The following is a 14553-nucleotide window of genomic DNA, read 5'->3' as shown; positions in this document are numbered from 1 at the left end:
TGTTTATTTCAGACAAGTATTAGACGAAGTTTACAAAAGTCTGTTTAGACATGGTTTCATCTGTCACAGCTCACAGCAAGTATAGTTCAGGTCGTGTTCAAATAAACACTTCACATAACGACGAACAATCTCCTAGTCACAGGTTGCACTTTAAAGGCTGGCCAACCATCTTCCTAATGACTCTTACTAGTTCAGGAGTGAACCAGGTGAACAACTGTGGATACTCAGAGTGATTCATCACTGCCTCCCAAAAAACAGTTCAAAGCACATGTTCCAATGCAAGGTGGACCAGCACCTCCATCTTTCCATGCAAAAGGTGCACTCTTCATGCATAAACATAAAAGCAACTGGATTTTTACTGAGCACCTGTCTTAAGCAAGCATTGTACTAGTACTTTTTATGTAATATTTTATTTAATTCTCATAACAACCCCATGGGATATGGCTATTATTTTGATCCTTTTACAGAGGAGAAACTAAAGTATAGAGAGAGATTAAGTGATTTTCCCCTGGATAGAGAGCAGGTGAATACTCATTCTATGATTCAAAACCAGGCAACAAGATTCTGAATCCCTCACCATACTCTTAATCCCTCCACCAACTGTCTCCTTCTATTGCCAACAGCAAGTATTTTTAGACAGTTCTCACAAGACACTGCTCACAGCTCTGGGAGCAAGTAAGCTGATTGGTACTATTTAATCATGAGATGAGATAATGCTGCAGAGAAGGTCTATTTCTGCAACTGGCAGCTTTAAAGGAAAACATAGGTTGAACACTCCTCCATCTAATGCCATGATTCTATTTTTCTTATTCTTACTAGTTCTCAAGCTTCTCTGCCGGCACATGCTCTTTCTCTATTGGTTCTGACCTGGACCACCATATCAGCTCTCACAACCCACAGTTGGTAACACTGCAGACATTTGGCTTCTGGTGACTGTACTCTCTCTGCATTGCTGCTCTCACTCTCACCTTCCAGAGCCCTGCTGGTGCCTCAAATGTACCAAGTCAAAAGCTTAATTCATATTATCTTATTCCCCATGTTTCCTCCCCAGCTTGAATATTTTATCTCAGTGAATGGCCATCCTGCCATCCTGATACTCAGACAGTAAAGCTAGAGATTTGAGGGTCACCCTGGAGTCCTCTCTCTTCCTGACTTCTTATCTCTGACTGAGCATTAAGTCCTACCAATCTCTTCTCCCCACTGCCCCCTCAGTTTCTCCTGGACCACTGCAGTAAGCTCACACACTGTTTTCCCTGTCTCCACCATCACCGTCCATCTTCCACAGCCACCAGAGTCGTCTTCTAAAACACAAATCTAAACCTGCTATTTTCCTTTTTAAAGATCTTCAAGTGTGCCCCACTGCCTAAAGTTCACATGCCTTAACGAGATTATCTGCTGCACCCTATCCTCAAAGCTTAAACACTTATCTGTAGTTTCCTGAATGCACCATGGTGCTTCCTGTTTCTGTGCATTTGCACAAACTATTTGCTCCAACTAGAATGTTATTCTGTTTACATATCATAGTCAAATTCATTTTTCAAGGCCCCGCTCAGGCTCTCCTCCTCCATTACGCCTCCAGACCTAAGAAAGCAGAGCAGCGCACTTGGTCCTTCGTATCCCACTGTACATCGACTTCTGCTATTGAATTCATTCCACAGTGTTGTTCCTGTGTATTTATACTGTACCTCTCCGACTAGATTTTGAGCTCTTTGATAGCATTTACTTATATGAGACATGATGTCAATGAATCATTCTCTCCTGGCCTTTGCCACGGCTTCCAATAGGTGGAACACCCTTCCCCATCCCATTGACTTTGGATGTGATTGTGTGACGTGCTTTGGAGTGGGGGCAAACACAACATGCGGTACATCCTAGCAGAAGCATTAAATAGTCTGAATAGTTTGTCCTCCCCTTCCCCTCCCCACACCTCTCCAATATTCTGCTCTCCACCAGGAGAGTACCACAGCCCAGACAGTGGCCACCCCTTTTGTCTGAGTCCCAGAATGAAAGATGCATGGAGATGAACTGAGGCCTGCTACCTCAGACCTAGCTGAGCATGATCCAGCAACTGTCACGTGAGTAAACCACTGAGATTTAAGGGCAAACACTGATTAAGATAGGACATTCTAAAGAAAGCAATGTGACCTGAATGAGATTTAAAAGTTGTCAAAAGATCCAATTTTGGAACTAGCTATGCTCACATCTAGCTGCGTTACCTTGGATGAGCAACTTACCCTGTCTGGCTTCCAATTCCTTCAGTTACATAAGTGTTTTGAAAGTCCTTCATAGTTCAAATCTTTTAATTCTACTATTCTAGCAAGGAAATAAATATAGGCACCATAGCATTCAGATGAGGTAGAGAAAAATCATGACTTCCACTTTCCAAAGGAGAAAACCAAGACACAAACTTAAAACATTTAGATGAAACCTGCAAAGTCTGGAGACTCACCATTGTGAAAAGGTACCTCCTGGGAGATGCAGTGGGTTATACACGGAGTAATGTGCTTGGCCCTTAGGATTCTGCCCTGTACACTGGGCATCCCCCCCCCCACCACCAGCAGCTCTATTAATGTACCTAATCCTCATTTTTTGCAACCCAAATTACCAAAACAAACAAAATGAAATGCTGTAGCTATACCACAAATTTCAAAGAGGAAAGAACAACACCAGTGTCTTCTCTCTCATACCTCAGACAGCAGTTATCATAGTCCCAGAGGCCCATCTTTAAGCCATGGACCAAGCCAGGATCATAGGACAAGCTCTCCAAAGGCTCATTACTGCTCAGGTTCGAATGCTAATGACAGTAGCAAATACTTACATTGCTTACTTTGTGCCAGGCAGTATTCTAAGTGCTTTTCATGTACCAACTTATCTAATCCAGACACCACCATGGAGAGGTAGATACTATTTTTACTGTCCATTTTACTAAAGAAGAATCTGAGGCACAAAGTGGCTAAGTGATGTGCCGAAGGCCACGCTGCTAGTAAGAGGAAGAAGCCAAACCCAAGCAGCCAGGCTGCAGAGTTCATTCCGTAAACTGCAGTACACTTAACGGGAGAATCCAGCTGAAGCTCTGATCACCTCATCTTCCCAACCTAGATAATCTTAACATAAAGTTCTGCTTCCAGATTTCTTTCAAATCTCCAATGTAAGAAAGCAACCCTCATTTCTACTCCAACCCATCATTATTCTGTATAGAAAAATCAAAGTGTTTTCCTTGACTCCAAGTATTTGCTTACTCTTGTAAAAGACAGAGTAACACAACAAATAAGTGGATATCTTTCCTAAATGAGTGTGTCTTTTCTACTTAGTTGGCCTCTCCCCTCCGCTGCCAGCTAGAAGACTCCATGAGGACAGGCACTGTCTTGTTTACCATTGTAGCCCAGCCTTTGAACACTAACTGCTCACAGTAGGCGTTAAATAAGTATCTGTTGAACGAATGAATGAATCACAAGTTCTTTAAGGCCTGGGTCATCATTTTGTTCAGGATTATACACTTAAGAGATATACAGAAAATGATTCTTACTTAAATTATATGAAAACAGGAATATAATTTCTGCTTTTTTCCTTTTATGTTTTTGCTTCCTCCGTATTTTACTTCTAGCAAAACATTTTTAAAAGTGTCTGCAGGTGATAAGGAGACAGCTATGCAGAGAGAGGACTTAAGCTAAGTCCCTGCCCCACTGAAACAAATAGAAAAATAAATTTAGTCCCTGCCACACACAGGCTTTTAAGACAACAGAGTACTTTCTTAGATTGTAGTTCCAGTGCCAAAATGTCTAATAACTTAATGCAAAGCACGTTTCTAAAATGCATTAGAAATGACTTCATGATTGATGCAATGCTGACAAATAGTTATAAAGTAGCCAATATGCGTGTATCATTTTAAATACAGCTTAAAATTAGAGCTACTAATTTATTGATTGGGTTTTATTTATTTCATTTACTTTTTATGTCATGAACACATCTTATGTAGCTATCACCACAAAGAAACTAAATACCCAAATTATTAAGAAAATGTAAAACTTGGTCAACTTTTTGACATTAATAAAGTAAAATTACTGCCGGTCGGGCATATTTTTATTTATAGCACAAGTTGCTGGAGATATTCCTATAAATTAATGGGTCTCAAAAACAAAAAACAAAACATAAAACCTGTATTGCTTTCACAACGTCACGCTATTTCTTGACGTGCCACAAGAGGGAGCACAAGTTTGATTGAAAGCCCTCAATGGCCGCAGTTGTCAGGAGTGGGGAGCAGAAAGTAGAAGCCAGTATGGTATTTTGGTTTTAAAATAAAGGTACACGTATAGCATTCAGCCTTGTTATAAATACCATGTGAAATACTCTGGTTAGGCTTAATTTTACAGTATTTTTTTCAATAACATATTTTTGCCACTTAGAGTAACAAAAAGAAATTACTTAGATACTTTAAGAATCAGGTAACCTTGAAATGTAAACATTTATTTAGTAATTATTTCCCTGAGGTATAAACTAGACTAAATTGCTCAAGGCTAGAGGAAAGGAGGAGGAATTGGAAGGCCTGTGAGTCATTGACATTTATTTCCAGAGCCAACATGTCTTAGTTTCCTGTTCAACCCGAAACTCAGCACCATGCTTCAAATGTTCTTTCTTATCTCTGCCTCCTTCTGTCTTCCACTGCTCAACTCTTCTTTTAATCCTTCCCCCTGTTTCCAGTTGGAGATCATTAAGTTTATATATTATCGGAGCTGAAGATCCAGAGAGAACTGTATTCACATCTCAGGTCTGGCAATGCCTTGCTATCCAAAAATATAACCCAAGGAGGGAGAGTATAGCTCAGTGGTAGAGCACATGCTTAGCATACATGAGGTCATGGGTTCAATCCCCAGGACCTCTGTTAAATAAAAAAATAATAATAATAAATAAATCTAATTACCTCCCCCCAAAAAACAAAAATAAAACAAAACAAAAAACAAAAATATAACCCATATTGAATTTATCATGATCACATTTATAATATATACAACCTAACACACTGCTAGTTATTCAAGCATATTGGTGGAAATGGATGAACAATTTACAGATCTCCATTTTATTTTTTAAAAAGTTCAAAACTGTATCACAAAAAATGATTTATTTCTAATCTAAGGAGCATCATCTGATTTTTCAAAGTAAGAAAGATCCTTAAGAATGAACATTATCTGAATAGAAAGATAAGTTTTATGCACACTATTTCCCATTACTTTTACTCACTATTTGGTATACAGTTTACTGTCATCTCTTTCCCTGTGATGCCCTCCCTTATCAATCCCTTTCAGAAAATAATTGTTCTCTTTTCTGGATTCTTAAAGCACTTTGCATATAAGTGCTTTATATACATAATAATCAAATATGTGTTATAGTGTGAGCTATTTATTTGTTTACACAATTATGACATATAGCAAACCCAAATGAAAGTTCTATAATGAATGGGTGAATGAATGAATAATTAATAAACGAATGGTTAAAAAATAGTTTAAAATATTCCTCCTGATATTTTTGAAAATTGCTTTTTTATACATAGAAACCAAATACAGTGCATAATCCTTTATTGTATCAAAAAGTAAATAAATAAACAAAGAGCTAGCAAGGACATTTGGAGAGATTGGAGAGATATGGCAGATAATATTATTGCACTAGTGTGAAATTTGGGGGGGGTAATAATGGTATTATAATAATGTAGGAGAAGGTCCTTATTCCTGGGACACACATGATAATACTAAAGGTTTTAAAGGTGAAGTGACATAATATCTGCAACTTACATGTGTTACACATATGAGACATACAGATATGTGAGTGATGGAGAGAGAGAAAGGAAATGTCGCAGAGCGTTAACAATTGATGGATTAGGTGAAGGTTTCAACTTTATCAATAAAGTTGGGTGAAACAAAGAAAGACTAAGTTTGTTTTGAGTTTTGGTACTTAATAGTGTGAAACATTCAGAGACCACCTCAATTTTCATCCTTTTGCAGTTTTTTTTTTTTTCCTCCCTGGATGCTCACAGAATTTTTCCTTTATCCTTGATATTAAAGTATTTTGAAAAGATATCCTAAGTGTGTATCTTTTCATTTATGCTACTTGGAACAACTAAGAGTTCTTTTCATCTATAAGCACAAACTTTTTTAACTCAGAAAAGTTTTCTTCTGCTACATACTTAACTGTTGCTTGCATTTAATTATTCTAATAAATGTCAAAGAAATGTCTCCTGTTTGTCTGCCCTCACAAATTTTCATCTATTTTTTCTTCTCTCCAGCAAGCATCTCGAGTCTGTTCTTTACATCCCTGAAGTCACACTTTTTCTGTTTTCTGTCTCCCACCTATTGCCTTTTCATGCTGCTTTTTATGCTTTTCATAGAATGTGTGTTTTCTTGTATTTTATAATTTCAAATTAAATGCTTTCAAATTTTTTCATCTGCTCCTTCTAGTGAATGTTTCAAAAACATCAGTTTTCTCTACATCTTCAGATTACTGTTTATCATCCCTTACACTATTATTTTTCCTAAACCATATTTTATAGAAAAAGAAACAGTTCTATGATCAAGTAATCTGGAAAACTCTGGGTTGAAAAGTTAAATTTCTTGGCTGTTAAGACTTCTGAGACTTTAATGTGTTTTTGTTGAGTCACGGCAGAGAGAATATAATATAAGGTGTTTTTCAAATGCATTTAACTCCTGAACACTCTCTTCTGTGGAAGATTTTGGCTTATCAAAGAATTCATGTTATAGAACATAAGTTGGAAAATTTTGTTACTGAGCATCTAGAATCTCATGACTTTTTTTTATTATACTCATCCTTGAATGAAAAGAAATTTGATGTTCAGGAAAAAGAACATATGCACCTGTCCTCCCTCCTGTCCACTTAGATGAGTGTACATTTCCTTTTCTTGGTATACACACAGCAGAGCTGCTAACACGCCACCCTCTAAACGTATCGCCAATGTCTAGCAAGTGTTCGGCCCCTGTGGCTTTGCTGGATAAAGAGCGGATCTTCTCCTACTCAGCTGGCATGCCTGCTGACAGTAAGATGTAGAATTCAGTCCTTTGTAATTACTAACGGAATTTGTTTACTCCTCAAATTCATGTGTTGAAGCCGAGGTTCCCAGTGTGATTAAGAGGTGGGACTTTGGGCAGTAAGCAGATTTAGATGAGGTCACAAGGGTGAAATCCTCATGATCGGATTAGTGCCCTTATAAGAAGAGGAAGAGACCAGAGCGTTCTCTCTCTCTCTCTCTCCCACCCACCCCCTCCCATGAGAGGATACAGCAAAAAGACAGCCTGTCTACAGGCCCTCATCAGACATCAAATCTGCTGGCACCTTGATCTTGGACATCCCAGACTCCAGAACTGTGGAAAATAAATGTTTGTTGTTTAATCCACCCAGGCTGTGGACTTTGTTATAGCAGCCCAAAGTGACAAAGACAGTAATGCTGAGTTGTTTGCTGAACCAGAAGAACGCATGAAAAACACAATCATGAGAGAGCAGAGTTCTTATTTCCTTCTTTCTAGAAGGTTAACCTCACCTAATTTGCAACACATATCATCACCTGTCATCTTCTACCTCTATAACATTAACTGTACTGGAAGCTGCTCTTCCACTTGATGTAGAAAAGGAGAGGGGTGGTATGCACGATGCCAAGGGCAGGTCCAAATCATGAGACTGGCTCCACACAGGAGAGCAGAGGCTGCCTGGTTTCCTGGTATTTGCATGTCCTCCCTCTCTAAGACAGGGGCACACTCTGAGCAACGGTCAGAGCATTTTTTCATGACTTTTTCATGACTAGCACCTTTTTCATGACTAGCCCTGATCGTAAGCAACAAAGTCTGCTCCAGTCACTTATATGTCAGTTCATCTATATTCACACTGAAGTTGGGAGAATATTTAGCTAGAATCTAACAAATCACTGATGGATAGACTCCGTTGACAGGGCTACTATGATGCTGTATCTCTTCTGTAACAGAAACAGACTCATAGACATTGAATGCAAACTTGTGGTTGCCGGGGGGCGGGGGGGGGGGTGGGAAGGGACAGACTGGGAGTTCGAAATTTGTAGATACTGACAGGTATATACAGAATAAACAAGTTTATACTGTGTAGCACAGGGAAATATATACAAGATCTTGTGGTAGCTCATGGTGAAAAAGAATGTGACAATGAATATATGTATGTTCATGTATGACTGAAAAATTGTGCTCTACACTGGAAATTGACATAATACTGTAAACTGACTATAACTCAATAAAATAAAATTTAAGAAAAAAGAAAGAAAGTAGGCGGATGCAACTCAAATGATTGAGCTAGCTGCCAACTTCATTTGAAGCACAACAGTGGAGAAAATATAAATAAAGGATTAAATTAATTTGGCAGCCAATAAAGGGAAAAAAATTAATATGAATGGAATATGTCATGAATTACAAGAAGGTTGCAATTTCACCAACTCCACATGACCTATTAATTCCCAATTACATATTTAATTTCTGGAATTGATTATTATAAAGTCACATCCAAAAGACAATAATTTGCATCATTTCTTTGTTGTGTTTTCCTCCAGATAGCTCAAACTACTCATACAGAAAAGGTTTTTTTTTTGATAAACGAAATAAGGTAAGCAAAACCAGAAGAGAAAATTTAGATGAGTCAGTATGGGCTCACAGACAAGCAAAAGAGAAAAAAAAAAAAAACATAATACAAGCCCTTTTAAGAACACTGTAACTTCTAGAAAGGCTAGTTCATGGATTTTCAGTAAGAAGATTTCTCCGTGAGACAGTACCCTCGAGAAAAAAGCTCTTGTCTGTGCATATGTGTATGTGTGTGTATAGACACAAACAGAGATATATGTACTATGTAATAAAATGTTAATTTAACTTTATAGAGTATTTATAACATCTGAAATATAATTTATCAGTAGGAATGTTAAGAAAAGGCAGCATATACTATAACTCACCAAAAAGCCACTTGCTATTATAGGAAATGATATTTGCAATTAAGTTGAACACAACTAAATTATGACTTTAATTAAAAGGCATTTTCTAAGATGGCACCAACATGTTTAAAATTTAATACATTTTATATGAGATACAGTTATCAACATAAAAATTTCTTTCTGCAGCATGTGCACTTTTTAAAAAGCAAAACAACTTTAACCAATATCAAAATGGTCCCAGAATCCATAGAAGTTTTATTGCATAATAAATTCAAGGAACAGTTTTTTCCAACCATATAATACGTGCCCCTCCTCAGGATATACAATCTATTTCTATTCCCAGTTAATAGTTATAGAATTCCTACTGCTCTGTGGCCACTATGTCCATATGAATTTTAAATGAAGAATAAATGGGGGCTCAGTGGACTGATAATGAAACACACAGCCTTTTACTATTGGTCAGCATCAGATTAGAATGAGTCAGCAGGTCTTGAAAAGTCTGGGAGCAGTAATGTTATCTCAGCAGTCAGTGGAAGTGAGTTTGGGTCTGAACCCTGTGCCAGGCAGAGAGATAGGGCCTCACTTAAGTACTATTTCTCCAATTTTGTCTCCTCTACAGAAGTCTTATTACCTGGAAACAACTAATCTGTCAAGGTGAGAAACTGTCTTTCTAAAATAAATCTGAAATACAAACAGGAGAATTATTTGTCACCTCCCATGGTCGACAGACTTCAGAGGTTTAGGAAAGTGATGGTGGCCTTGCTGGCCTTTGCTCCTGGAAGACGGCAGGTAAAGAAGTGAGTGTCTGAGCATCTGCTGTCTTTACAAACTGCACTAGAAACCATGGAGACAGACAAGAAGTGCGACACAGAAGCAAAGAAAGTATGTTCCATCTGCTCAAGCAGTGTATAACCCAGTTTGAGAAGTACATTTTTACCTCCGGTGAAAGAGTTACTCATAAATATAATGAATCTTTGAATATGTAAGTTCAACAAGAAGGATACACACAAGGTCAACATGAAAGGGTACACATCTTCCCTAACGGAGCTGCTCGTGTGCTCATTACTTTTTGAATTGCCTTCAGAATTAATTTAAAAGGGATGCAGAAATATTTACAAAGTTATAAGTCCATGGTATCACTCAGGTTAATCATCCAAATTATTCAGAAAGTTGCTTCAGATAATTCTGGCCACTTCCAAGTATCAAAGCTGCCCACAGTGAACATAGAATTGCCCCAGCTAAGGCTTTTAACATAAAGTGATATCGTTTCTGTAGAGACGGTTCTACCGTTTGAGCAATAGTTGGAACAATGGCATTCTATCCCTTTGAAGGATAAAACGTTTATTTGGTTCTAAAAATTCCAGTATATTTATTTTAAAATTAAATTATGTTGCTGCAGACGCCTATCTTATATTCTCAAGAAGGGACTTCATAGCATCACAAAGTACTACTATGAAAGTCCTGCATATTCCACGGGGCCTGCATGTTCACTGTAATGGAAACTTATCATAGCGAGTACTCAGCTCAAAATCGGCAGACACAAGTTGAAAAAGAGAGAATGGCCACTTGTATGTCCTCCTGCAATTGCTTCAAATACCTCTGAGCTTATTTCCTTTGGTCCCCTCTCCTCTCTCCTGGTAAATATCTCCTACATACCTCATCTTGGCTAGAGTCATCACTAATCCGCAGTCACTCATGTCAGAGATCTGAGAGTCATCCTAGATTCTGCATGCTCCCTTATTTCTACCCCACTTCTGATCAGCCACCAATCCCTGTTGGTTTTGTCTTCTGAATATTTATTACCTCCCTGCCCTACTCTCTATTTGCCAAACCTCTGGCCTGGTTCAGGCCATCACCTGTGCAGATAAGCAGGAGTCTCTAGTACAGAACCCCGGAACTCTTTCTAGACTGCATGGCAACGGCCCCACTGGACCTGTCCCATCATCGCCGCCTACGCCTGGCAAGAAGGGCTGCACCAGAACTCAACTTGCCACAGATCCTATGGTTTCCTCTTCCACAAAAGAGGAGCTGCAATTTCCAACGGTTTCCAAAGCCCAGAAGTGCTGGACTTCCAAACAACCCTGCAAATAGTTGATATCCAAACTCAGACTGCTTAGCACCAAAACAGAGACTGCTAGCCCAAGTCCTACGGTCATTCCCACACTTGCCCCATAAAAAAGAGGAGAGCAACAGAGGGGCCATGTGGCTTCTGGGGACGAGCAGAGCCTTAGTGCAGCCCGCTGAGTGTGGGTCCCATGGCCCCACTCTGCAGACTGCTGACAGACTCTGCTGTCTCGCACCTGTGACTTCACACAGCAGCCAAGTGATGCCACCGCATTTGCCCCGGTCACTCCTCCTCCAACTATTGACTATAAACCTCTTATCCGTTCTCCACACTGTCATCAAAAGTCAGACCAGGTCACTTTCTGCCTAAAACTTCCCTCTACATTTGGACCCATAGAATAAGGTCCAAATTCCTAAGCATGGGATACAAGGCCCTGAAGAGCCCAGCTGCAATTTTCCCTTCCAAGCTCATTTTCAACCATTCCTCCTTTTCTCTATTCTTGCTCCCCCTCCGCCACACACACACATACCTGCGCTGTCCTCCCCCTTTCCCACCCTCTACTCCACAAAAAAGCAAACAGACTCACAACTCTGTGCATTTGCCTTGCCAGGAGTAACCATTCCCACGCTGCTACCTTGTAACGTGAACCGAACACAAATCCTGCCTCCTCTGTGGAACTTTCCTGACTCCCCCTCCGAGACTTGGCCCCTGCCCCATCTTGTCTCCCAGAAAGACAGCTGTGTTATAATCCTCCTGAAGACTGGGTCCAGGAACTATGCCTTGCTCTCCTGCTGCCCTTGACCTAGCAAAGGACTGGCACAGAGTAGACACTCAAATGTTTGTTCAAGAAATACACAGATGTATAAATAAATTATGTCAGCTACTACATGCATCACCCTGAATACTGCTGATAAGCTTTTTTGCCTCATGTTCTCAATGTAGTCACTTTTCAGCCATCTCCAATCTATTATCATTTGCTCTTGAAAGGGTTTCGCTGAGGATGAATCTAGAATTCCCTCTACTACTCTGGATGTTTTCTTATGCAGACCTGCCTAAAGTAAAATTACAATGTGCAATGCAGAATCTCTCCTGAAAAACTCCCCTGAAATTTGATTTTAGCCTTCAAAGTATTTTTTTCTTAAAGTGTACTTTAAGTAATAATATAAATGCTTATGGGATGCCAAACATTAAATTAATATTAATGGCGAAACAATAACAATTTCCTTTAAAGTAACTAATTGAAGTCAAGAAATAGCTAAACCCATTGACATGCAGTCAGCATTTTGTATTTTTCATCAGAAAAACTATTCTCTACCAATGACAAATAACAGTAAGGCCACAAAAACTACCTGTCATGCATCTAACGAAGACAGATTCTCTGGCTACCACGTATAATATGTAATATCCAAAAGCACTGCTGTAATTCACAGCTAATTAGTGTCTTGCCGTTATGAGAGGTGTCACGGCCCTAACTCTCTTTCCAGATCTACTCAGACCTCACAAGAGCTGACAGCCATGGGAGGATCACAACAAGCCAATTAGCACCCCCCAACCTGGGGCTGCTGCCTTGGAGCCACCCCAGCATCGATACATCATGCTCCCTCACGAGCGCCCCTCTGACAGCTGCGAGCCATTGTTGCCCGAGGAATAAAGACAATACTTCTAAGGAAAACTCACGTGGGAAGGACAGAGATAGAAAAGGGATATTATTTGCCTGCCTTTAGCAGCACAAGTGTCAGCAAAACTGAAGACCATCAGTTCAGACAGATTAGGAGACGACTGGACTAAGAAATAGATCCATGCCTGGTATACCTGAAGATCCTTCGTGGTGAGCAACTGTCAGCAACTGGGTTGTCCGTCTCTTTGTTCGTTTGAATGCAGATATATCAAAGACCCTTTCCTCTCCTTTTCTCTCCCGAATAGCCCTCCTCTGGCTAACAAGAACATTTTCCTTTCAGTAGAACTTAATGGTCTGCATTTACTTTGTCCCCTACTGAATACACAGCAATCAGATAATTTGTCTCAAAACTCTAAATGGTTTGACTTCACTGAAGAAGAATCTCTAATGATACGCTGATCTCCAAGTAAGGCTTACAAAGCTTCCCAAGGCCACTAGCAAGCGCTGGAGTATTCCCAGCACATGACAGCCAATATCCTCGTGATTTTGTTCTAAGCCTGAAAAGCCGTTTTGGTCCATAGTAGTCTGCGTGGAGAGTGTTCAGAATAGTCACTGTAGCCTGGGAATTACTCGAAGGTATGATTCAGGTAATTCTAATTTTAGTTTGTTTTCCTCATGGAAATATTTTTCTTCTATATTTTTAATGCTAGAATCTAAGATATTTAATCTAGCTTTGGGCTAACTAATGACTACTTAATTTTTTATATAAATAGTGGCAAAGGCAAATAAATGAATGTGGATGTATTTAAACAACTAGTTCTCTTACACATTGTCTTATCACTAAGCATAGAATAGCCAAAAAATTAATTTTTCTTCCACTGAATATAATATTCTCACGGAAATCTTCAAATATTTATCTATAAGGATATCCACTGCACCACATTTTATAACAGCAAAATTACTAAAAATAATGAAAACATACAAAGTATGAAATAGCCTAAGTAAATGATGACATGGCCATACAATGGAGAGTTATGTGACTTCTAAAAATAATGATGTAGGAGAATACTAAAGGACAAAAATGCAAAAATGTTCACAGGATACTGAAAGACAGAAATAAGAAAAATGGAACCTAGATCCATATTATACACACACACATAAATATGTGTGTATTTATACATAGAAGTACATATGTGTGTATATATGTATACAAAAAATGCACACACATTTATAGATATGTATTTCTTATTTACAAAATGATCTCAATTTTTTTCCCTGTGTATGGGTGTATGTGTTTGTTTATTTAATTATATATACTTCTCAATTAAGCACAGAAAAAAGCTTGCCAGAAAAAGTACTTCAGTATTAAAAATGTACCTTCAGAAAGCGATAGTCTAGGTTATTCTTCTTTGAGCTTTTCTGTTTATGTGAAAATATTTTATTACTTTTATAATCAGAAAAAAAGTTATTATATATAATACAATATTCACATATGTCACCTAAGTGTGCACTAATGTGAAGTCACAGCCTGGTGGGGCATCAATTCTGAACAGCCAATGCCCATCCTATATCAGTCATTAAATATTTTTATTATCACCCTGGTATAGACAAGAAAGGCCAGAGGCACATCATCTTGAGCACATTTCAAGAATGGTCATCAGAACAGCTCTTTCCAACTAGGTCTGCAGGGAGTTGAAGCCAAATGATTCTAGAATACTATATTGACTCAGAGCCAGAATACGTGTGAGCTGAAGGACCAGCTTTCCAAAAAGCCTGCCTTAACACCCCTGCCCTTAATTCTCTCCAGTTCCAATCCATCTGCCCTAATCTTTGGGACCACTAGATGTGAGGAAGGAAAATGGGTACCAAACTCACAGAGTCCGAGTTCAGTTCAGGTCAAAGTTTCCAGCACATAGCACATTTGCATTC

The 14553-nt window shown here is 38.9% G+C and overlaps 1 protein-coding gene across 1 annotated transcript in view; it reads right to left on the bottom strand.

Moving 5' to 3' along the window:
* Nucleotides 1-14553, bottom strand: part of FRK (fyn related Src family tyrosine kinase) — an 85651-nt gene that overhangs the window by 31316 nt on the left and 39782 nt on the right. The window lies entirely within an intron of this gene.

This window comes from Camelus bactrianus, chromosome 8 (assembly GCF_048773025.1).
Source record: "Camelus bactrianus isolate YW-2024 breed Bactrian camel chromosome 8, ASM4877302v1, whole genome shotgun sequence".
Lineage (NCBI taxonomy): Eukaryota > Metazoa > Chordata > Mammalia > Artiodactyla > Camelidae > Camelus > Camelus bactrianus.
Note: the sequence above shows the minus strand (reverse complement) of the source record. Positions and strands in the feature narration are given on the sequence as shown.